At 49.5% G+C, this 25,666-nt stretch overlaps 1 protein-coding gene across 1 annotated transcript in view; it reads right to left on the bottom strand.

Moving 5' to 3' along the window:
* The window catches only part of Snx29 (sorting nexin 29), a 384,257-nt gene that overhangs the window by 153,992 nt on the left and 204,599 nt on the right, over window positions 1–25,666 (bottom strand). The window lies entirely within an intron of this gene.

Here is a 25,666-nt window from a genome sequence, read left to right as displayed (position 1 = left end):
CCTCCTGAGGTGACCCCCAGAACCACAGGTCCCAGATCTGCCAAACTAACTGCTTTTCATTTAAACAACTGGAACATGATTTTTTTTTTTTAAGAGAGGGAGGGAGAGAGAAAGAATTTTATTTTTTAGTTATTGGCGGACACAACATCTTTGTTTTGTATGTGGTGCTGAGGATGGAACCCGGGCCGCACGCATGCCAGGCGAGCGCGCTACCGCTTGAGCCACATCCCCAACCCCCTGGAACATGATTCTTAATAGGCCATGAGCAAGCATTCAACCATTGAGCTGTGCTCCCAGCACTCAGAATCTGGGTTTGTTAGGGCTCCTGGTTCTGCCCAATGGAACAGTTTGCAAGAATGTGGAAAATCCAGGAGTAGCAGGGCTTTGCAGGAGGCTATGGAGGATGGCAGGTCCTGGGCTATTTGTGTAGCAGGAATTTGAAAAGAAAAAAAACAGTCACTGTCCTTTTGTCCTCAATTGCAACTCTATTGTCATATCAGTCTATTTCTCTAGACTGTTCCTTATACACCCCATTTCAAGGACCTCAATCTTCTGCTTCCCTAGCACCTAATAGCACCTGGTACACAGCAGCTGGTTCAGAACATTCTAGAAGGGAAGCATGAGAGAGAACTCACCATTCACATACACAGATGTTCCTCGACTTACAGTGGGGTTATGTTCTGAAAAACCCATTAGTGTGGGAATTTTCCAAGTCACAATGCATTAGCATACCCAACCCTCCAACATCATGGCTTAGCCATGCACCACCCACGGCACACTGCGGTGGTCCTCTTATCTCCCAGTGAAGACACAGAATGCTCCCTGGGCCTGTGGAGGTTCCCCCATGCCACTCACAGGGCTGGCTGGGAGCTGCACTCACTGCCACTGCCGAGCCTCTCCAGAGAGGGTCACCTGGGAGAAGACAAAAACCCAAGTATGGCTTCTACTGAACGCTATCACTTTCCCACCATCTGAGTCAGAGACCATCTGTACATTTAGTTAATCTTAGGATCTGCCAATGAGGATGCAAAAATAAACAGATGCAGTAACACATTCACTGTCCCCAGGCCCTGCCCTCCAGCTTCCAGAGCCCAAGGCCCAGAGGGAGCAGCAGCCACCAGCAGGAGCAGCCACCCTAGACTGCAGCCCAGGAGACGGTGTGCTGGTCCCTTCTCTGGGCACGTCCTGGGCTCCTGCTGAATGTGAAGGTACAAAGAGAGAACTTCTGAGGAACAAATCAATAGTGACTGGGTGCCTCTAACCCAGAGGGCAGGAAGCAAGCCTGGCAGGAAAAGTCAAAGCCAAATTTATTTACAAAAAGGTTACAATATGATGTTCTCCAGCTCCCGTGACACTAGCCATGGTTCTATGATCTCCTTTCAGCCTAAAAGCCACAATGAGTCTTTGAAAGCTGCCCCTCCTCAAACCCTCCGGCAGCTTCCAACAGAACAGGGACTGGAAGAGGGAGGAGGGAGGCCCCCCTGCAGCAACAGACAGAAAGACAACTATTTGAGTAAGAAAGGACCTTTTAACCATGACGCTCAGCTCAAGTCAGTGCAGTTCGGGGAACCTGCCCCAAATCCTCCTGCTCCACTGGCTATGGCCAGACCCTCCAGCTTGCCAAGTGTGTTCCTGCCCTGGCCTTCCACAGTCCCGCCTGGGTCTCTGTGCCACGAACATCGCTTCTCAGAGCACTCCCGCCCCCTCCAGCAGTTGCCAATCACGTGGCATGTTTACTCCAGAGACTCGACTCCATCTGGAACCAGCCTGGCTGTGTACACAGCAGTGCCTTTGCTGACTGTCCATCTCCCCACCACGGGGTCATGTGCACATGAGCAGAAGTTCCTTGCCCGGTTCAGCCCTTCCCTGGCGTCTGACCCAGAAGAGGTGCTAAAGTAACCTCTATTGATTTCCTGAATGTGGACAGTCTTCTAGAAGAGCGCCCTGCAAACCATGAGCCAGGAAACCATGTCTACCCTGTTGTCCATTCTTTTAAAATCAAGTTTTACTGGAAGTGTATTAAGTCACCAGAGACTGGAAGACTCAAGAGAAACCCATCTGTCACAGCTCTGGAGGTTGCAAGTCCAAGATCAAGGCCAGTGGAGTTCACCTCCCAAGGCCTCTCTGTCTTTTGCTGTGTCCTCGCATAGCGCGCCGCCCCCCCCCCCTCACACACACACACACACACACACACACACACACACACACAGGTCCCTGGTGTCTCTCACCAAGGCCACCCATCATAGTGGCTTAGAGACCCACACTGATGACATCTAACCCTAGTCACCTTCTCCAACACCCTCTCTCTAAATACAGCCACACTGGGAATCAGAGCTTCAACACATGAAATACAGGGCAGGGAGGGGACACACAGTGTCCAGCCCATGGCAGAACATGGCCACACTTGCCTGTTCACACCATCTCTAGCCACCTTGGAGCTCTGAAAGCGGAGCCGAGGACCCAGTGAGAGGATGCACAGTGGGCTCTGGCCTTTCTACACATGGGGGCTGCTGACCCTGGCCTAAAGCAGGGCCCTCCTGTGTGGAGCCCATCATGACCCCTACTTTCCCAGGGGCTCTCTGCTAGGAGACCCTCTGAAGCCAGATCCCATGCACGAGGAGACCTTCATTTTGCTTCACAGTCATCACTGGTCTCATCACCAACAAGATGCCAGCGGAGTCGCAACTGGAAATCACAGAGCACAAGCCCCAAAGTCATGATTAAGACATACCCAGCAAAGCAAGGAACAGAACTGCCTGTAAAATGACAGTCCCAGAGCCATCCAGCAGGACATGGGGCTGGCTACACCACGTCTATTAATAACTCAGAAGCCACTCAGGGATTACTCAGAAGACAGAGGCGTTTGGCGTCACGGGCCTCCTGGCATGAGGCAGAGTGACAGCGTGCGTGTCAGGCTTTATCCAACATCTACTGTGGACCAAGACACAGGGTTGTTCCTCACCTGTGACTTCTTCCTTTCTGCTCAACCCCAATTTCAATTAGAATCAAAGAATTTCAGATTCAAAAGCTCTCAGGGAAGAAGATGCTGAAGACCCTATTTTTATTTTTATAAATGAAGATTTCAATAGTGCTTCCCACATACCAATGTGCTTCTAACCCCTTCACTGAATCCTCAAAACAAACTAATGAGGGAGGCTCCATGATGGCCCTCATCTCACAGAAGATGAGACCAGGGCACAGAGAGGCTAAGAACCCCAGCCAAGACCACACAGCTGGCAAGCCATGGAGCAGAGAGGCAGCCCTGGTCATCTGGCTGCCGTCTACTCCAGGCCCTCACCGCTGCATTTCTTCTCTTTCAGATAAAAACTATAGGAAAGGTCAGTTGTGGCCCACTCTTCCAGATATTTCTAGAATTATTAGAGCAATAATATTTAAACAAATAATTAGCTTAGAAACCAAAAAGCTAGGCTTGGGCCCGAGACCTCCACTTAACAGCCAGCTGGTCATCTTCAAGCCTCGGTCACATCGGCTGTAAAGCAAGTACCTTGCACAGCATCAGAAGCCATTGTCACAGGGGCTCAACCAAAGTGGTTCCAATTTACTGAGCATTTATTATATGTGGAATCATTGCTTAAACCAATATCAAGAGGGTAATCACTCCCCATCAGGAGCTGGGCAAGGTGTGGCGGATACTGTGGAGAGCAGAACTCAATTGTCCCTGTCCTCATGGGCCTTTCAGTCAAGCAGTAAAGCACATGTGAATCCAAAGCTTACACAGATAACCACAGAACCATCCAAGATATGGCCTAGGATGCGGTAACAGTCAGACTAGAACAGCCCTATTTTAGTACTGGTGGGTCATGGAAGGGCCCTTTTCACCTGGCAAGAATCTACCAGGCCATGGTGGCAAGGGTTTCCCCAGAAACAAGAGTATGTACAAAGGCCCTGAGGTTAACCTGCAGTGGGTCACCACGTTAGCTTAGTGAACCAGGAGATAGGTATGATATTCTATTTTACAGTGGTATCAACCAAGTTTCTGGGAGATTAAGAAATGTTTTCAGGATCTCAAAGCTCCTATCCAACAGTGCCAGTCCTTCCAGACTCCAAAGGCCATCCCATCTCCAGTGGGTCACACACCCTGTGTCTCTTTTAAAGCTGAACAAGTATTGGGCAGAGCTGGTTTCCTATGGTTTGGGTACCCACAGGAATGACATGGAACCAACTTCAAAGTCTTCCACCTCTGAAAGTGGATGACCCAGCCAAAAAATCATTTTCTCCCACAAAATGGACATTCTCTGGCCACAAATGTTTTCAACAACAGGACCATTCAGAAGCCCTCCTGCTCAGTCCCCAAGCCAAGCAGAAACACCTGATATTCAGCAAAGAAGGGCCAGGAGGTGGCGAAATAAAGCATAAGACCTAAGCTGCAAACCAAACCTGCTCCCCTGCCTTGCACACACCAGCCCTGCTCCTGGCTTCTGGGTCTTACGTCCTGGCCAAAGCTGCCTCAGTGGGAAACCTCATTTTCATCTACATTTATACAAAAGCTCTTCTTGCAGAGGAACAAAGTATTGTCAAAAATAAACCCCCATTTCCTGGGCTGTAAAGGGACAGCCTCTGCATCTAGTCAAAGGCTTTTCAATGCAGCCTCCTCTAAGCATCTACTCCATCCACCCTGGCAGAGCACCTGGAATTCAGAGACAACGAGACTTGAATAAATGGCAGCATGGTGAGTGCTGTGCTAGGAGAAGTCACAAGGGGAATGGAGGGGGTATCCATTCCACAAATACAGGTCAAGCACTGCAACGGAGCCTGCTAAAGATCCCGAGTAATAAAACCCACCAAGATGCAGCTGCAAACAGGGAGACCAGACAGAGGAGACACTTCCCAGCTTCCCTTGCAGCTCAGTGCACATGCCTAAGCTCTCCCTGTGGGTTGGGGAAGGCAAATAATGTGGGCACTTTCTGGGTCACACTGGGTGCAGCCCAGTGGTCAAGCATTTGCCTGGCTTGTGGGAAGGTATGCATTCAAGCACTGGCATCACACAATGGTAATTATTAATTAAAATAAAGCAAGCCCAGCAATGCAGCTGCCCTCCAATCCTAGGTGAAGAGACAGCAGGGACCGCCACAGTCCCCACCTTTCACCTGAGACAGATGACACCCAAGGAGTCAGGGATTTACACTGTGTTGTTCTGAAGGAAGCGAGGGCCGGAGATAAACCTGTGAAAGCATGAATGATAGCAGTGCCCTTTCCAAGAGCTCAGACCCGAGGGCTCGGGAGCCAGGCCCTGAAGAACATTCCAGTACAGGAACTGCAAGCAACAGCCCTGAAGTCTTTCAGAATAACTGAAAGGAGGCCACTGTAGTGACGACGGGGAGAATGAGACGGGAGAGGAGGCACCTGGCCCTGCCCGAGACCCACCAGGCAGGGTCTCCAGCAATGGGTGGTGGGAAGGCGTCTCAGGCAGGAAGAACTTCAGAAGCAAAGGCCTTCACGACTTTCCCTGGGCCTTCCATTCCCGCCCCCTCTGCCATGGAAGCCAGGGAAGGAGGCCTTGACACATTCCAGCCAGGAAAGGACTGGAAAAGTTTCCAGAAAACAAGAAACAACTCCTCCTAGTCCCCACAGAGTGTCACCTGGCGGACCTGATGTTGTAACGACACAGCCCTGCCCCACAGGCTTGCTTGCCAACCACCAGCCCTGGCTATAACTTCCGTCTCAGAGGCATCCCGAGTCACTTTCTTTTTACTACAAGTTATAACTGGGTTGTACCCCACCAAGCCCTGTCCCCTTACACACTGCCTTCTCTCCTTCCATAGCCAGAATATAACGAAGAACACACTCACCTAGTGGCATGTGCTGCATGCTCCCTGTTTGGGTAGGAGGTGTCCCCTGGAAGCTCATGTGTGAAGCAATGCAAGAAAGTTGAAGCAAAATGATTGGGTTATGAGAACCTTGACCTAATCCGTGCGTTAATTCCACTAGGGATTAACTGGGTGGTAACTGTATGTGTGGGATGAGGCTAGAGCAGGTGGATTATGGTGGGGGGTACCTTGGGGTATATATTTTGTCCTTGGCAAGAAGAGAACACTTTGCTTTCTCCTGTGACGTCCTGAGCTTTCCCAGAGCGCTAGAGCAGGCTGTCTATGGACTGAGACCTCTGAAACCATAAGCCCAAATGTTTCCTCCTCTAAAATTGTCCTTGTTTGGTCTTTTGGTCATGGCAGGGGAAAAAAAGCTGACCACAACACAATTCTTCTCTGACCTGAGGGATCTGAGTGAATCCCCTGTAGGGGGCGCTGTTCCTAAGCCACTAGGACGCCCTGGTCGGCCAGCCTTGCTTTGTCTTCTTGAAACAGCTTTATCGGTGTGTAACTGACACAGGCAAAGTGATTCGTGTGGACATCCGTTAAATACGTCAATCTCCACCACCACCAAAATGGTGAAGGTGTCCACCGCCAATCCCCCTTCCATGCCCCATCACAGGCAACCAACAACAGGTTTTCTGACCTTACATAGTTTGCATCTTCTAGAATTTTCTATAAATGGAATGCTACGGCATAGATTCTTTTGGGGCCTGGCATTTTTCCCCCCCTCAGTGCGACTATCCCGCAGTCTGTCCTGCTGCCATCTGTACCCATGGTCCTTGCTCCTCACTGTTGAGCAGCATTCCACCACTTGGACATGCCACGGCGTTTCTCCAGGTGTGGGCTAATACAAACAAAGCTGCTCTGGACATCTGTGCACAAGTCTTTGTGTTTCTTCCTTTTCTGCATAAAAACCTAGGAGTGGAATACTAATCTTGCCTTTATTTGGTTCAGTCCTTTTCCCAGTTCAAATACTGGAATCCGCATTTAGATGAGTGTCTCCAAATGCTGTACACATATGATCTCTGAGGTGTGGGGGTGCCGAGGTGACCATGGCAGTTAAGTGCCTCAAGTGGTGTTTCTGGTTTCTGATGGCTCCCGACTACTGTATATTCAGCTCAAGAAGAATGAAGGCAAACACAACGGGCCCCACACTGGGTCTTAAGCCACAAGAGTTGAAGGGGATGCACGTGGGCTTCAGGCCAAGGCCAGGAGGTGACCATAGGCACATGCGCTGGTCTCTGACCCCACTGTCCTTTCTAAGGGAGAGATTTCCAACTCCTCCAAACCACTCAACACTGCCAACAAGAAAAGAACTGGTGTGAGCAAATGAAACTCACTGAACACATTCACCCCAAGAGTGAGAGTTGTAAAATGAGGGCAATGGAACCCACCTCGGGAATGGCTGCTTGAGTTCATTCACACACCACAGGCTTAGGAAAGACCCACCTGCACCAGGTACCAGGGTGGGCTCTGCGATACCCTGGTCAACACACTGCTCTCTACCCGCACCGAGCAGACAAGCGAATGAAGAAAGAGGGGGTGTAAACCAACCTCTGTGCTGGGAAAGAAAAGCAGGAAGGGCCAAAAGCACAATGGGGGCAGGGCATTCTGGAGGGAAAATCAGAGAAGGGCTCCAGAGAGGGCACATCCACGCACAGGCCCGGGAACGCCCTTAGACACCGAGCCTGGCAGCACTGTTACACTGTCAGCTAGAAGTGGAGGTGCAGAAGGGGGACGGGTAGAGCCGAGTCACTTCCTCATCTAGACATTATCACCCAAGCACCTTGAGGCACCATATGGGACTCTCAGCTGCAGGGATAAACACACTTTGTCCATGCCAAAGGTCTTGTGTGCTGATTCTCAGAAGTCCACTTCCTCCCTCCCCTCTCTTGGGGTACCAAAATTAAAACAAAATAGCGGGGAATCTTAGAGAAATTTCTGTCACTGACAATGGCACAGAGAGACCTTTCTGCCACCTCTCTCTCAAAGCAAGGTTCTTTGAGAACTGCCTTCTCCAATGACACCCATCCTACTCCCCAGTCAGTGGTAACCCGTATCTCCCTGACTCCTTCCTACAGGCAACAAGCTCAACAGTCTTCTCCTGCATTTAAACAAGTGACGCCTACATGAGCTCACAATCACCACACCTCAGTGGCACTCTTGCTGCTTTTGCTCATTCAACAGATAAACTCCACTGAGCATGGTGGCGCAGGTCTATGACACCAGCAACTCAAGGTCCAAGCATCCAAGTTCAAGGCCAGCCTCAGCAACGGAGCAAGACTGTCCCAAAATTTCAAAAAAAGCAAAAGAACTGAGGATGTAGCTCAGTAGTAGAGGATTTGTCCACCACTACAGTTCAGCCCCATTACTGGAAAAAAGAAAGTCAGTCCTTACATGTTGTCAGGATTTTCCAGCTGAGAAACTCATGGCTTATCTTCAATTTGTAGGCACCTAAAAATACCAGGCATGTGTAAAGAGCAATAGTGACATTGCACAGGCATTGCGGCAGCCCACCTTCTGACACCCAAGAAGTCAGACACTTCTTATTCTGTTCCCTCTTTATGCCAGGCACCCAAAGCAGCACCTAGCACACAGCAGGCATGCAAGAGGAACTCGCAGAGGAAGTCCGCACATATAAAACAGCTGCTGGTGGCACAGACCCAGCAGGAGTGTGCTGAAGATGAGCATCAACATCTGTCCATGGCCCAGGGCAGTGTTGGGCCTCAGCCATCACCCAGCCTACAGGAGCCAGCTCAGCGCTGATCCCAGTAGAACAGAGAGCAACCACAAGCTGGGGTCAAATCCAGGAATGCTCCACGCCCAGCAGGGAAATGCTCACAATACTGAACAATCAGAATCATATACAGCAGCAACTGCAGGTCCCAAAGCCACCCTAAGTGACTCAGTGCAATGGCAGCTGGTGGGGACAGATGGGCAGCAGACATTTGCCTGCAGGTATCATGGAGCCAGGGAGGTGCCAGCTCTGTTGCTGGCTGTAAAAACCATAGTGAGGGTGGCTGGTGGGCCAGGAGTCCAGGTCAGGGTTGCTGAAGTGGATTTCACCAGCACATCCATGTTCACACATGAGCTACACCCAACCCTGGGCAAAAACCACTGTGCAGGTGGTCACAGAGCCACTCCAGGCTCCAACAGATGGGGGACCACACAGGACCTGAAGTGGCTCCATGTATTCTACCTCCAGCACATGTCTCGCCTCTTCTTGACCTGGACGCACATCCAGCAGAGTTCACCTCCACCCCCTCCCCCCCGACTTCCCATCTGTGCCAGAGGATAAGGAGGGAGGAGCACAGACGAGCAGCCAGCCCCCAGCGAGCACGCACGACACACGTGAGGCCAGACTTCCACACGCCTGGCACAGTCCTCTTTGTCCCCCTCAGCACTACCATCAATGCCACATGGCATCTGCTGGACACCTGATACCAGTAATCACTCATCCTCACAGCAAAGTGTAGCTGCCCTTTGAGGAGGAAGAAAATAAAGACCTGAGTAATTAAGAGTACCCTGAATTTGAACACATATCTGTTATCAAAGCTTTTACGGCCAGGCATGGTGGTGCACATCTGTACTTCCAGCAGCTAGAGAGGCTGAGGCAAGAGGATGGCAAGTTCAAAGTCAGCCTCAGAAAAAGTGAGGCACTAAGCAACTCAGGGAGGCCTCGTCTCTAAATAAAATACGTAATAGGGCTGGGGATGTGGCTCAGTGACCTAGTGCACGAGTTCAATCCCGGGTACCAAAAAGAAAAAAAGAAGCCACTACTGTTTAGAGTTCTCTGAAATCTCTTCTTAGAATAGCCTGTTCTAAACTACATAAGGAAAAGGAAACAGGTTCAGAAAAACAGGGGCCTGATTCCCAGTCCTGTGCCAAGCCCTCCCCTCTGGGATAAGAGCCTGAGAACCCAGTGCAGCCCCTCCCAGTCCTGTGCCACGCCCTCTCTGTAACACTCTTCCTCTCCAGGGGCAGATGCCCCTCCAGAGCTCTTAAGACAAAGCTTTGAAGAGCCCCGAGACATGGACCCTGCCAAATGAGACACAGACCAAATGAGACAGCCTATGCCAGCTAGAACCTAGTGCTGGCAGTGAGTTCAATGGGGCAGCTAATCCACCAGGTCTACTCTTTGCTGTCTGTTGGAGCTCTGATAAGTATTTGCAAAAATTCTCCAAGTGTTGAGGAAGCAATTTTGAACATTTGTCCATTATCCGGTTAGGCCATGACACTACAGTGAAGCTGTCATCAGTAGCAGGCTAACCAGAACCAGTCCTTCAACTGACAATCTGCCCTCGAGGGAGGGCACAGGAGGAGGAAGGGCCACTCAGATATCCATACCAGCAGCCTAGGCCACAACAGGCCAAGATTTCAAAGGCCATGTAACATTCTAGCTTTGCAGTCAACCACTGCTATTTCAACAAAGTGCATGATGAACTTGAAAGTCTGTTTTCAAATTGAACAAGTTATAGTTTATTAGTTCTCGGCCTTGACAAAAGGACAAGAGATGTGACCCAATTCTAAGTGGGAGCCCGTCTTTCCTACTAAAAGCCTGGGGAACCACAACCAGGAAGATGTCGCACCACGTCCAGGTTCTCAGCAGGTGGACGGCCCAGTGTCAAGAGCAAGGCAGGCCTGCACAGCCCCTGCATGAGGCTCACGGTCAAGGGAGTCAGAAGGCCCCATCATCGTGGTGAGTGACACTTTCACACATACAACCTTTTGAAAAATCAAAATGAATGCTAAAAAATCTCTGACAAATAAAATAGTAAAGTTTTAGATAAAGGGCAGTGCTTTACCAACAGGGTTCGGCCCTGCACTCTGTTGAAGGTGGCAGGGCATGCCCAGGAAAGCAAAAGCCCTGGAACGCCAAGTCACGGGCACCCACAGTCCAGGTCCTGGGCCCTCGACACGGCTGGCAGGTCTATCACTGTGGACAGGCTCACGGTGTCAGTCTCACCCGCTGTGGTCCTGATGGCGCACTGATCCAGGCAGGGTGACCTTCACAACTGCTCACCTGACCTCCTGCCCCTCTGCTCAGACCTGCCACCAGCTTCTGGTAGCCCATTTTTTCCTGTTTGGTAAAGAGGGGCAGATGGGCTGCCAGAAAATTTGGCAAGCAAATATATCTGGCTCAACTCCCAGGGGATTTTGTTTTTTTTAATATAGTTACAATCGCCTAAAGGCTGGGGCTACGGCTCAGTGGTAGAACACCTGCCTAGCATGTGTGAGGCGCTGGCTTCAATCCTCAGCACCACATAAAAATAAAGGTATAGTGTCCATCTACAACTAAAAAATAAAAAGAATTTTAAAACTTTTAAAAATCAGTTGCCAATATTTTAAAACTAATTTTTTTTTCAAATTTAAATAAAAATCCAGACATGTGGCTTTTCTTAACAAAAGAAATGTTCTGCCAACACAGCCCATGTGCCCAGATGGCGGACAACAGCATGGCCGGGGAGGGGAGAGCAGTTTAGCCTGCTCTCTGGCTGGCCTCACCCCTCGTGCCCATGCACCCCAGCGCTGGGGTTCAGTGAACATAAGCAGCCACACACTGGCCTTCGGGCAGTTTCCAGTCCAGAGGGAACATGAGATGCTTAGAGCAGGTGGAACAGAGAACATGGAAGAGACCATGGTGAAGGGAAGTGACACATGGAGAGCGGGAAGGTGGTGTCCAATGGGGGAGGGGTTGGCACCCGGTCAGGAAAAGGCCGTCAAGAGGGGTTCCAGAGCGAAGGGCCCACGGACATGAGGGGAGCCCAGGTTCAGGCCCGAGGCCCCTCCTCAGAGCCATCTCTTGAGGAATGTACTTCTGCATGCCTCAGCTTCTCGTGTACAAAAGAGCACCCACCTGATGGGGGGCCACGAGGACCAAATGACACAGCCCATGCCAAACATTTAGCACAGTACGTGGCACAGAAATGCCCGACACCTGCTAGACAGCATCACCTCCCTCACCTCCTCCACCGGGAAGACAGAGACCGAGAGGGGATGAGCCCTTCCACGACCCAGGCTGTCCCAGGCCCTCTGGGACCCTTCCTCACCCCAGGAACATGCTACTTCCTGGCACAATGACAGTGTACTCTGGGACCAGACCATTCCACGCTTCTGGAGCGGTCTCTTAAAAACATACCTACCTACATTCTCCTCATTTCTCCAGAGGGCAGGAAGGCAGCACCTCCTCTCCAACCCCGACGCCAGGCAGGCACTGCCTGGCAAGTGCAAGAGCACAGCCCTGTCCCCACCTTGACATCACAACTGTGAAACCACATGAACGCCTGAGGAGGCTCAAAACCTAGACAGACATGCGTTGCACACAGAGACCATAAATTCTAGTTTCCTTAGACTCCAAATCATCAGAAAGCTGAAACAACCAGATTTTTTATAGTGTCACACTATGATAACTGATGTTCGTAATTATGGCCCCGAGGCACAGCACATTCCTTAACTGCCTTTTAAATTATCGAAGATCAAATTATGTTCGGCACATTTTAGCGTTAAGTGTATTTTAATTATATTCTCATTCTTGGAAAATTAGTAACCCACACGGCTGAAATAGATGATCTAGGCAGCTCTGTGAATAAAATATTCTGGATAAAGCTCAGGATTTCCAGAATATTCTCACAAAACCACACTCTTCCCTCTTTCTAGGTAAATGAGAGTTTAAAATTGATATCCTGCCTTCTTCCAAGAGAATATGGCCATTTAAACACCAGCAAATTATGGGGTATTTTTTGAAGTAAGGGGAAAGGAGATGCAATAAAATAGATGAAGGCAACGAGAAGGTTGGAGCCAAAAACACGCCTTAACGTCTCGACTGTGGCTGAAAATGAACCCATACTTCTGCTGAGCCTCCTAGCAACCAAGGCAAAGAAGAAAATATGACCACTGGTACCATTACCAGCTTCTAAAGAGTTAGATCCAATGACTACTTAGTCAAGAGAATTGTTCTGGTATTTATGCCCAGAGAAATCTCTCGCGCAGAAACAACTCACACCATGCCTTATAAGCACGCACACCGAAAACACAGTGATGGTTCTCAGCAGTCCCTGGGTCTCCTAACACCCCGAGGTTGAAACTTCTAGTGCCACTGAAAATGGGTGAGACAGATTGGGCCAGGGGACCGCAGGGGAGCAGGCAGTAAAGGCTGTGATGAACCAGAAGGGGCACATCACAGCTGAGGACCCAGCTGTAAACTGGCTCTGCCAACTGCTGCCATGTGGCAATATGGGCCCAATGCTTCCCAATCATCTCATCACAAAATAGGTCAAGCATACAGAAGAAGAAACGGCACATACAGGAAATGAGGAACAGAAAGTAAACGCGTACCTGTGTCCCATCACCCACTGAGACACGGAACCTTCAGTGGGTTTGAGGCCCCTCCCCCGTGTCGTCATTGCCTTGACATTCTTGCTCATCACCCTTTGCTCTTCTGTATGGTGGCCACAGTGCAGCTTCCTTACCCACCTCCTTTCCAGTCCATGGCTCTCATCTCCCCGTGTCCCAGGGCACTCTTTCTTCATATCACACCCTCACGTCCACGAGATGCCCCACACAATGTGCCAGAGCTAAACCTTGTCCACTTTATCGTCGCACTGATCTCAATGCTACGCTACCCCACCCCTCACTCTTTTTGTTTTTAAACCTACTCCCTTGCTAGTGGCACGTAAGTTGTGTACACATTTTGCCACGAGCAATGATCGAAGTATCACTCCGTCTCCCTCCTGGTGCACGCAGGCAAGGGTTACTCTAGCACGGGGCCAAAATCTAGGTGTTCACCAAACTAATTCTAATTTTTAAAATTTGGGGGCTCACTCCACAACCACAAGTAAAACACACCATGGGCCAAATGCCTCCCTTGGCTGCCAGCAGGCAGCCTGCAGCATGGATGAGCAGCCCCCTGGGGAGCTGCAGAAGAGGCCTGCCATAGGCCGTGAACTCACCAGGCCGCGTCTGCTCCTGTCCATTAGCTGCCAAGTTCAAGGACAACAGCATCTCATGTTCAGACAACTTAAGTTTTGGGCAAGTAGTTGTGAATGTCATTTCTTGAAAATCAGCTTTTGAGTACTTTTGGGTAGCAAGGACTTTGACCTTACAACTCACTGACACGAGCCCCTGGGGAGCCCAGAATGGAAACACCTTTAGAAAGTGTAGACTGGTAAGATTTCCTCCAACATTCATCCATCCTAAAATGTGGCCCCAAGACATTCCCTGATGCTTTCTAAGAGGTATTTTGTAGCAGGAAGTTTACAAATAGCACAGGAGCTATCATCTGAAGGTCTGTTCCTCCAAAGTCATACTGAAATTCAAGCCCCCAAACTGACGGTGTGGGGAGAGTGGCGCCTATGGGAATAGATCGGGTTGTGAGCACAGAGCCTTGCAGTTAGTAGTAGTTCCTTTAGAGACAAAGGGATTCCAGAGCAAGGTGGGGTGGCACATGCCTGCAACCCCACCAACTCGCAGGCTGAAAAGGAGGATTTCAAGTTCAAGGCAAGCTTGGCAACTTAGTGAGTCTCAAAATAAAAAATTAAAAAGTGGCAGGGATGTGGTTTGGCAGTGAGCGTCAAGTGTCTCTGGGCTCAATCCCTAGAAATGCAAAGAGAATGGGAGGACCTCAGAGGTAGAGTGCTTGCCTAGCACACAAAAGGCCCCGAGCTCCATCCACAGTACCACAAAAACAAAGACAAAGCACCCAGAGAGACCTCTCGTCTCCTACCACACAAGGACACAGCAATTGAGACACCAGCCTCCTTGTTCATGGAATTCCCAAACTGGAAACTGTAAGGAACAAATTTCTGTTGTTTGTAGGCTATCCTGTTTATGGTATTTTGCTATAATTGCTAAAATAGACTAAGATAGTGGGTAACACAATCAATAGTAAGTAGAAGAGCACTGTACTAAAAACATGTAAGAGGGGAAGGAGGAGGAAGGAGGTGAGAAGAGAACAGCAGGTCCTCCTCCACAGGAGTGGCCCGAGCTGGGGAAGCCAAGAAGCAGCACAGAGCCCAGGCAGCAGCAGAGGCGTGCCAGGCAGGACGGGCCTTACCCTGTCTGGACAGCGGGGGAAGATGGGGATCCGGAGAGTTCTTTCCACTCGTGGAAAAATATGAATTAAAACTACATGGAGCGGACATTAGTCAACTATCAGACCAGAAAAGACCCACGAGACATTTCTATTTATGCCATTAAGAAATTTTTCAGCATGTAAAAAAGGTACAAATATTAAGTCAAGGTAAAATTAAAAAACCCATATTTCTAAATTTGACTTGGAAATGCATGTATGAATTCATAATATATATTCTACTGAGCAATGAGGGAGGGAGCGAGGGAAGGAAGGAAAGATTTTCTACCTTTGACAGCTGCAAAGTAATAGGAAACAGTACCCGACCTAATGAGCAACCCTGAACAGCCCGTCACCCACACTGTGAGTATAAATACCTTTTTCTAGCAAAGGAACCAGGGTACCATGAGAAATAGCCTACTCCAGGCCTGGAGCATGAAGGAGAAGAAGGGGCCATGACACCCCAGCTTTAGGTTTTGGTGTTCAGCAGGAGAGCAGAGATCCACTACTCTTAAAGATTCAGAGTCCAACTAACTACCGTCCCATGGGCCAAAGACAGGACAACTTGAAATATCACATTAAAACATTAAGTTTAAATATGTAAATTCACAGTGCTATTTTTTTAAAAAAAAAGCCTACTGGTCACATCTAGAGGATGTACAGGGACCAACTCACTATTCTGAAAAGTGAATAAATGAATGAATCTAAGCCTTGGTTCCCCTCCCCCATCTGCATTATGCAGAATCAACATAGGTGACAACTGTAAACGCACCAGGAATATTGTACACATGCCACACACGAAACCAATTGACTGTTGTCATTATAACCCACACTGTAACAGCTGCACCTCCAGGGACACCCACACCAACTACCCCTGACAGATGCCACAGGGACGGCACAGCATGTCTGACCTTTCTGGAGGAGAATGGAGATTTTTCTCACTCTCAATGGCAGAGAAATGCAGAAACAGTATGTGCATATAAATGGCTCTTGCTAAGGGTCTAAATGTTACAGACATGTTAACTTCTTTACAAAAACACTATGAAAGAGGAACCATTAACATTCTCACTTTACAGATGAGAAAAGTAAAGTCTGCAGAAGTTCAAAACTTGCCCATGATCAAGTGGAAAACGGCAATGAAGCATAAAATTCCCAAGTCTTGCTCAAACTCTGGCTAAGTGTGAAGCACTGGGGAACGTGACAGAGCAGCCATGCAGAGCCAGGCCCTGGAGCATGAGGGACCTCGCAGAAGAACAGTGCTGCTGTCGGTGTAGCTGTAGCCCCCGCTGTCCCAGGCATCGCTGACTGCGCACTGTGCAGCCACCTTCTACATATCAGGCCAGGGCACAAGTGCACCATTCCCACTGCCCAGCGGGGAAGAGTGAGGTGCAGCCAATAGAAAGGTTGCCCAGAGCTGCTCGGGGAGAAAGGTAGACCCAGAACTGAACCCAAGGTCCATGGCTTACATTTTAATTCCAGCTTTACTAACATACAACTGACAGAAATGGTATACATTCAAGGCGTACAACATGACAATTTGATATAATCAGGTTAATTAACACGTCCATCATGGCCATGATTACTATTTTGCATGTGGTGGTGGTGAGGGACCAGTGGTAAAGGATAGACACTTAAGGTCTATTCCACAGTATAACTATAGTCATTACACAGGACTTTAGAGCCCCAAAATGTGTTTGCACCCTCTGACAACACCTCCCAGGTCCCCACCACAGCCCTGGTGACCACCTTCTGCACTCCTAGTTCTCACCACTCCTCCCAGGGAGGCTGCCTGCAGAGGCAAAAGGTGAAGGACCAAGAAGGGGAGGAAGCCAGGGGTCCAGAGGACAGGACCTCGGGGAACGCCAAACCAAGGGAGAGCTTTGGCTGGGGCTAGGCATTACTTCTGTTTGGAAAATAAAACGATCACATAAATAGAACAACAAGGAAAAGTCAAAACTTCCTATTCTCCAGCCCAGATTTTAACACTTAGAAGTAGTATCCCCCCGAGCACTGGTTCTCAACGGGGACATGTGGCCAAATCTTTGTTGAAACCAAGTTTTCAAGTTTTTGCAAAGATGGTCTCTCTATCTTAGAAGAGATTTTTTTTTAAAGCCACCTGGAGGGTGTGGGAGAGAAATTGACAGAACCCAATTTCAATCTCCTCTGCTAAAGAAATAGCATCTTTTGCCCACAGCAGGGCACAGAGTTGCCTGCGTGGCCCAGAGGAGCAGCGGGTGGGGCGCTGTGAAGTTCCGTGGAGGGAAAAGGAACTTTTCAGCGCGCTTGTCACTGTGCAGGAGCGGCTGACAGTTGGCTCTGGCAGGCTGAAAACAGAACCTGTGAGTCACACCAGGAAGCCTGAGGAGACAGGGTATATTCGGCTCTCGGCTTCACCGGTTCTAGAGGTAAAATTTACCTTTTTCAACGGAAGTTGCAGAAAAAGTAGCATACTGAAGGGGGAAATTAGCCACAAGAAAAGCTGTGAGAGTTGTTTTCTGGGAAGAAAAAAAAAAAGTAAGAAAGTTGTGAGCAACTTGGCAAACCAAAGTTCCCGAGTTGGAGGAAGGGCAAAGAATTCTGGAGGCCTCTCCAAAGACGCCCATGGAAAAGTCGTAAGAGTGGAGGCTGAGCAAGCAGGACTTCAGGGTCCTCTGGCGGGTGTAGGCCTCCCTCACGGGAGCCAGTGACCACACTGCTGGGAGACCTCGTAGAGCCAAAACGGGGGCAGGGAGAAGAGAAGAACCAGGGATGTGGGAAGGAAAGGACCCTGTCCCTGGGGGTCTGCCCACCTGAGACCTGCGCTGAAGGCCTAGAGGAGTCCAGAGCAGTTCCATGGTGGTGCTGCCCTCAGCCATGTGACAGCAGCCAGGAGGAAGGCGGGGAGTCCGCCTGGAACACAGAGGTCCAGCCTCTGCCCAAGAGGAGTCCTCAGCCCCAAGCAAAGGAGACGGGCCGGCAGTTGGGATCAGAAACCAGGGACAAACGGCAGTGCTTTCTGCTGATACATAAGCCGAAGGCTGCCCAGATTCCTCTCCAGACTGCAGGGTGTGGGGTGGGAGCAACTGTGGGCTCAGCGCCAGGACTCACTCACCCTGCCCATCAGAGCAGGCAGGCCCAAGAGAAGACGAGGCTATGGCAACCTCATGCCCCTCAGGAGCAATGCTATCTGCGACCCCAGCAGGTTGCCTCCCGATGCACCCCACTCAGGAGGAGAGGGCACCATAATCAACATGTGAGGAGTCTTCATTTGATCTCCAAGGGCTACCCAAGAGAAATGACTGTTCCCAGGCTATAAACGAGGACACCTGAAGCTCTCAGAGCTGAGCAGGAAACAGGCACACGCCCAGAGCCCTGATTTGGATCCTTGCATTCTGACATTGTCTTGTCATTCGAATTCGTGGCTGTTTTCAACTGAGAGGTTATGAGCTTCAGGTCTGGAATCCGACTCCCAGTCCTACCATCGATTCCACATGTGAACTTAAACATCAGCAAGTTACCATGCCTCAGTGTCCTTCTCTATAAAACGAGGACAGGATAATGCTACCACAGAATGACTGTGAGGATCAAATGAAACAAATTGCCCCAATACCCGCCTGGACAACTTAACAGAGAGCCAGCCAGCCTGAGAGGGATCCCAGCAATCACCGAGAAGGATACCTGCAGCTTCCCAACACAAGAGAATGGCTCAAAATTAATAAAGAAAAAGGGTTCTTTTTGCTTTCATTTTTTAACACAAACATGCCCCCAAAGTGGATTAAATAAAAACGTTCAATTTGTTCTTTCTACAGAGCTATTAGATCAAAGCAAGTTATTAGCTGAGCTACATAATTCACTTGATTAATTTTGCTCTGTGATGAATCAGGAGAAGCAACAAAATCTCAAAGTTGCTCCCAATCCAATTTTGAATGTCTTTAAATCTTGAGAAGAGTCTTTGGCTGGAGGAAGTACACAAAATGCATCTGGAAAAGAAGTGGTAAGCTTCACCTCAGATGAGGGCCCCCACTCTCCTGGTGACATCTTTGTGAGCCAACACACTGAAGAACGAGGTGAAAGGATCTCAGTACCAAGGCTTCAGAACTGTGTTTGAAGCCCAGTGCCACCACTCCCCTGCTGTGTTACCTAGGATCCTCCATGCAACCATTCTGAGCCTCAGTTTCTACCACCCCTACTTTCCAAGCCCAGCTCAGAAATGAACATTCCTGCGCCGTCTTCTGAGACTCCCACTCCTTGCCCTCCATTACCAGCCCCTCTTCTGTCTTGCTTGCTGCTACAAACTCCTCTTGGATGGCGCTGACCTTCCATAGGACATGTGTCCCTTAAGTCAAGGGAGAGGGTTGGTTCATCGGGGTGCCCACAGATGATCTGGCCCCCACTCCTCCTTGTAGTCGCACACCTCCAAAGTGAACCTGGCCGTCAGCCTCCATGGTATCATTTCCCCAGGTGCCACCCCCTCCCGGACCTTCATTCACAGTGTCTCAATGGGTGCTTCCCTCTCCTCAGCAGGAGCCAGATGCTGGCAGCAGCTCAGACGCAGGAGTGGAACCTAAACTGGCTCCACCACAAGAACGCAAGGCTCTGCCAGGCATGGAGAGACAGACTCTTGCTTTCTCCTCCAAATGTGAACCTGGAAGAAAAACTATTTGCCCAGAATTGATCACAGCCATCTGTGCGCATGGCGGGAAACCTACCAGAAGGATTTCAACCCAGAAACGGTAGAACAAGGGCTAGAAAAACAGGAAGCTGGTGACACGGCTCCTGGCCCAGCCCTACAGCCAGACTCTCCCTTTCCACAGACCATGAGGACAGACGGTGCTCTGCATCATAACCAGCACCCTGACACCCCAGCGACTCAGACGAAGGTCCGCTCCTTTTTCCCAAGCCTGCAGTGGACCCTGCAGCACGACAGGGAGGCTCCCCTCTAAGCAGGAACTCAGGGATCCAAGCCAGTGTCACCTTGCAGTGATGCCACACAGAAGCAGGGCTGCAGGACCACCAAGAAAACCCACCTCAACTCTAATGTCCTTCAGCTGAGGTGACTCTAACCACATCTGCTTACAGCCCTTTGGCCAGAAGTGGTCACACAGTTCCAATCTACACATAAAGGACACTGGAAAATGTGCCTGTCCTGTGTATCTGAGGAGAGAAAAATGAGGTGGGCCTTGATGTGTTTAATCTCTGCCAGAGCCAGTTTGAGCCAAGTTTTCTGTTGCCTGCAATGAAAAGTCTATTAAATAATACATGTGCCAGCCAGGTGCCAGGGACGGTGCTGGAGGCTGGGCTGAGACAGTGAACAAGACACCTCAACAGCCATCACTGCGCCACTCCTGGCAGAGTGGAAGGACATGGGGAAAGAGGTAAATAAGAACAGACGGGAAGGGCAAACCCAAAACCAGCGCCACCAGGATCAGGAGAGGAGACACTCAGCACACACGAGACAGTATGGGGTCTGAACCTCTTCTTCAGGGGTGCAGGGGATGACCAGCAAAGGCTTCCAGGAGGAGATCTTAAAGACAAGAAGTCAGCCAGGGAAAATGGGAAGGGGAGGATCTATGGAAAGAAAACAATGTTCTGGGGAGAAAAGCTTATCTGTGTAAAGGTATACACTTGGGAAACCAACCAGCTCAGAATAAGGTCTGAATGAAATAGAGCTGAAGACGAGGCAAGAGCCATAGCATGAGGGTTTTATATCAACACACAACGTACTTCCTGTAGATGAAGTTAGGGAAAAGGTGAACCACTGGAGAGTTTCGAGCAGGGACATGGCCCAAGCAGACCAGCCAGGAGTAGTTCTTCATCGTTCTACCAAGAGCACTGAGCTCAGCCACCCTTCCCCAGTCTCCACAGCTCCACCCCTTAAGCGAAGGGCCCTCAATGTTATGAGCAGGCTCAGCCCACCCAGCACGTAGGACAGCCCTGTCCCTTCACCAGGCACATCCAACTCTAAGAGGACCATACCCCCTGAGGCCCCTCAACCAAGACCAGACACTCCTGCTGGGGGCCCACAAGTAGCTTCAAGAAACTACTTCCCACCTCAGGGAGGAAAGCAAATATAAAACAGGACCAAAATAGTGTGGGTCTGAAAAGCTGAAAACCAGCCACTATAATTACAAGTATTTTTATCTGTTGCCCAAAAAAGAGTGTCGGATCACGTTCCAAGTGTTCTCTGTGGAAGTTCATCTGTGTGTTCCCAGTGCTGCAGACCCCACTCTAGGCCCTCCCAGCAGTGAGGCCTCGAGGGAAACAGAGGCTCAACAGCACACACCAGGCAGAGCAAATGGCATGGAGCCAAGCCTAGACACCATCGCCACTGAGGACGGAGACCATGCTGTGAAGTAGTGGGAATGAGATGCCCAAAGATCTCCTGGAAAAGAAACCACAATATCAGCAAGGACAAATGCTCTGGGAGCAGGGGGCCTGCAGAGAGGCCCAGTTGTGACCTGCAGCTGTGCATGCTCTGCCCCAACATGATGGGTAACTGGAAGGCCAGGAGAGGAGGAAAGGACCAAGGGCCTCCAAAAGCAAGCTCTGGCCCTTCTGCTGCCCTGGACAGGTCACACCAATGCTCAGGAACAGGCAGAGGACAAGAGGTGTCTGATGGGCCTGGCATCTAAGCAAGCATACAGGTTTGTTTACACCGATACGTGCTCACTTTGGGAACCATCTGCCAGCTGCCATTTTTCTCCTTGTCCCTTCAATTATCCCTGTGGGCTTGACAAGCTACGAGCTCACAGGCTTGCCACCGCTTTCACTGTCCTAACTCCCTTAGCCAGCCGACAAGCAAGTCCCAGCTCCTGTTCCTAGCAGGTACAGGGAAGGCCACAGAGGGTAACAGAAAGAACACCAAGTGTGGAGTCAGCCAAGGTCAAGTCCTGGATCAACACCGGCGGGGCAGCTTCCTGAACACAGACCAGCGACTTATCACTGCCAAGCCCCAGTGTCCTCATCCATAATGATGCAGCAAACATTAGACAGTCTATGTAATGCAATTAACACAGTGCCTGGAAATAGCAGTCAGCATAAATAGAGGGTCACTATCAACATCATTATCATTGGCATTTGTAATTGCTGTCATTAAATGAATGTCACCAAACCCTAACAGGTTACAGGGTCCCAAGTGTAAAACAGACCTCAGAAAGCACGAGTGGGAGCAATTCTCCAGGATTAATGACCCAGTTTTTCCAACTAATAAATTACAAGTAAAACAGAAAGAGAAGGGGAGATAGAGGTGGGAAACCTGTAGATCAAAAGACAGAAATTCATCCACCAGCTGCCGTGTGGCTTCTTATTCAAACATGATTTGAATTGGAAACTTGAACACTCACCAGATAGTCAACGTTAATGAAGAATTACTGTAATTTTTGGGTGTGACTTTTTATTTTTAAATCCATGCATCTTTTACGTAAAAAAAAAAAAAAAATGACTCCCAGTTACATCTCCTATCGGGACCCATAGGAGACAACGTGTAAGCCAACATTGCGATGTTTCTGTGTCCAAGGTCCCAATTGATTCGGGAACTTTTGCGTTTTATTAAAATGATGATCACATCCACAGCTCTCTGTAGCATGTCATTATGGGTTTACTTCTTGCCAGCTTGATGCTTAAGCTTACTTATCCATAAATAGCAAACCTGTCATTATAATGAGAATAAATACTGCTAATATACCATTTATTTCACCAATGAGCAAAAACCTTGGGACTAACTACACTCATCCAGTAAGTGACGAGTATCCCAGAACCTGAGAAACCAGTCCACAGCTGGCTGAGCCCTGCCATATGGACAGAAGCAAAGTTCCGTTTGCAGAGGCTGGACAGGCAGTGCTGGGGCACAGGGCGGCAGAGGGAGCAAACAGGGGGGTGCAGAATGCCAAGCAAGACTCAGGGCAGTCAGAGGGCAGCACAGAGGAGAACTGAACTCCAGTGGACAGGGTGTGGAGGAGGATAAGAAGGGAAGTAACACATATCTATCTTACATCCTATAAGTTGGGACACTTCAGTGGCAAGCAACAGAAGCAGATTCTAAGCTAAAGTCAGAGAACACTGACTGTAAACAGCGGGGAAAGTGGGAGCATCTGGCTCAGAAGGAACTGGACCCAGAACAGCTGTGGCAAGTGCAACCCAGGGATACCAGGGGAGCCTCAGAAGGTGCACTGTAATCAGTGTGTGGAACAATGCTTCATGTGGCTTTTGGCAGACCAGATGGCCTCCCCAGCACCTTTGCATTCCTGTGTGACTCAGGAATTGAATCCCAGCTGCCCCACTTCAGACCAAACGCCCATCCTGAGCCAAGGGAGGGCAGAGTGCTTGGATTTTCTGACTCAACAAGGCAACTGAGAAAAGGTAGCCCCCAAAAGGACGTAGGAACCAAGGGAGAAACGGGCACAAGGGCACTTCCTGTCTGCTCCAGGTCATAACCTGGATCTTTGTGCTCAATCCCCAAAGCAACCCACTAGCAGCTTTTATTGGCTGACTGGGGCTTAATATCCTGGGTGGCCTACCCAGGGACTCATGGGAGAAAGTGGCAACCTGAACTCAGTACCACAAGGGACAGTGTGTGCCCTGCAGGCCACCAGGTAGAATCAAAGTCCAAATGCCTCCAATATCTGACATTCTTATTGAAGCCAACTGCTAGAATAGAATGCAAAAATCTCCAGAAATGAATCTAAACCAAAGAAATTGCACTTAAAAGATGCAAAGAAGCTGGTGTTGCATCTGTCCTTGAGGGTCCAAGGGCTTTCTCTTCAAACCCCTTAGTGAAAACCAATCCACCTCTTTTGATGCCTTACATCAGAGCCAGGGGAGTTTACAAAACAAATTCTGAGCACCGTCACTGCAGTCCAAGGAGGGAGGAGCTCTCTTTGCTTCTGCTGTGCTGGGGATGGAACCCAGGGCCTCGGACATGCTAGGCAACCCTCTGCCACTGAGCCACATTCCTAGCCCCAGAACAAGAAGAAAAAAAATTTTCACCTCCGGTCATTGGCAGTTGACGGTCACCCACTAGTGACAGATGTTTCTGTGGTGCTAACGTTAGGTTCTGAGCTGCCCTGACCCTGGGCTCAACGCCACCAAGAACAAAGGTGCTGCGTGAATGGGCAGTGGGCGCAGCGGTTTTCTTGATTCCTAAGATGAACACAGAAGTGAAATGCTCAGGAGCTCCCTTCACAGTGGGCGAATCGCAGGTTTGGGTGTCCCTACAGCCGTGTTATCTGACACAAAGCATGGCCTCTTCTTCCGCCCTTTGAAGTGGAAGAGCCTGTGTCAGCCCCTCACAGGCGCTCACTGCTCCACTCCCAAGAACAAGGTGGCAGAGCAACAGCCCCAAGCATGGCGACAAGGGCTCCATCCAGGCGAGCTGAGGGCTCAGCCAGTGCCTTGGCATCATGAAAGACTACAGCTTGTCACAGATGGGAGAACACTGGCAGAAACTGGCTATGCAACCAAGGAAGAATGAGACACAGTCAGGGCAGGACGTGCCCTGTGAGGATGTCTCTGCTTCAGGCACATAGCTGGCTGCTCCCAGCGGGAGTCACAGGCTGGTCAGAGAAAGCTTGACCTGAGCCACCAGTCCCCCATCTGGCAGCTCAACACTGCCACTGCCATCAGCCAACACCAAGTCTCACGCCCCACTGAATCAGTCTTCACAGAGGGGCTTGTGACAGGGGAAAAGAGGCCATGCGGGGCTGGACACACTCCCCAGTCACAGCTCACCTTCCCTTGAGCTCACCTGAGTTGGAACTCAGGTTGCTGCTTAAGCCGCCCCCTTTGTTTAGGGGTAGTTTTAAGAACCACAGAAAGCATGGCATAAACATAGGAGATCAAACTGAGAATGAGCTTAAGGCATCTTCTTCCAGACCCACCCCCATAACCCCAACTCCAGCATGTTCCCATTAACAATTAGTAGGTCTTCTTCTAGTTATAAAATTAACTCACTGGAGAAGTCTTAGAAAGTACTGGAAGTCTCCTTATAGACCTCCATGTAGACATGAATCTACACACACAACCTGTAATACTACCCCCAGCTGAGTACCACAACATCATACACACACAAATAATAAAAACCTTGGTCCCAAGCTTCACCAATGATTGTGCTGACAGTGGATGGTTCATGATAATACCATGCCTAAAGACTTCAGTCCACATTCATCAAGATCACTTTCTTCAGGTATGGACGATGAACATTGTCAAATTTCATTACCTATCCAAATCAATTCTTTTTAATATTTTTAGTTGTAGATGGACATAAATATTTGATTTATATTTTTATACGGTGCTAAGGATCAAACCCAGTATCACACATGGTAGGCAAGTGCTCTACCACTAAGCCACAACCCCAGCCCAATATCTGGTTTTTCTTCTTTAACTTCTTGGTAAGATGACTTACATGGATGAATTTCTAACGCCAAACCATCCTTCAAATTCTAAATACACTATTTTGTAAGTGCATTGATCCTTTAATATGTGGCTGAATTTGAGGAATCTCTTTCTAGAATCTTTGTACATCCTTACCTAAATGAAACAAATGCATAGTTTTTTTATGCTTTGTCAGTTTTTAATAGAAGAGTGATGTACCCTGGAACCGAGACACACACATGCACATACAGAACTGTGAGGAAATGCAAACAGCAGAAGGCTCTCTGTGGGTGCCCTGAAAGTGTTCCTGGAAATCGCCATGAAGCCATGGAGGCTCAACATCACCAGGGAAGCCGTTCTTTGATTGCTTTTTTCAACTTTCAAGCACAGCTTTTTGGCTCTTTTGGGCAGTGGGCCTCAC

Source organism: Urocitellus parryii, chromosome 9, assembly GCF_045843805.1.
Source record: "Urocitellus parryii isolate mUroPar1 chromosome 9, mUroPar1.hap1, whole genome shotgun sequence".
NCBI classification, from domain to species: domain Eukaryota; kingdom Metazoa; phylum Chordata; class Mammalia; order Rodentia; family Sciuridae; genus Urocitellus; species Urocitellus parryii.
The sequence above is the reverse complement of the archived record's forward strand: the minus strand, read 5'-3'. Positions and strand labels throughout refer to the sequence as shown.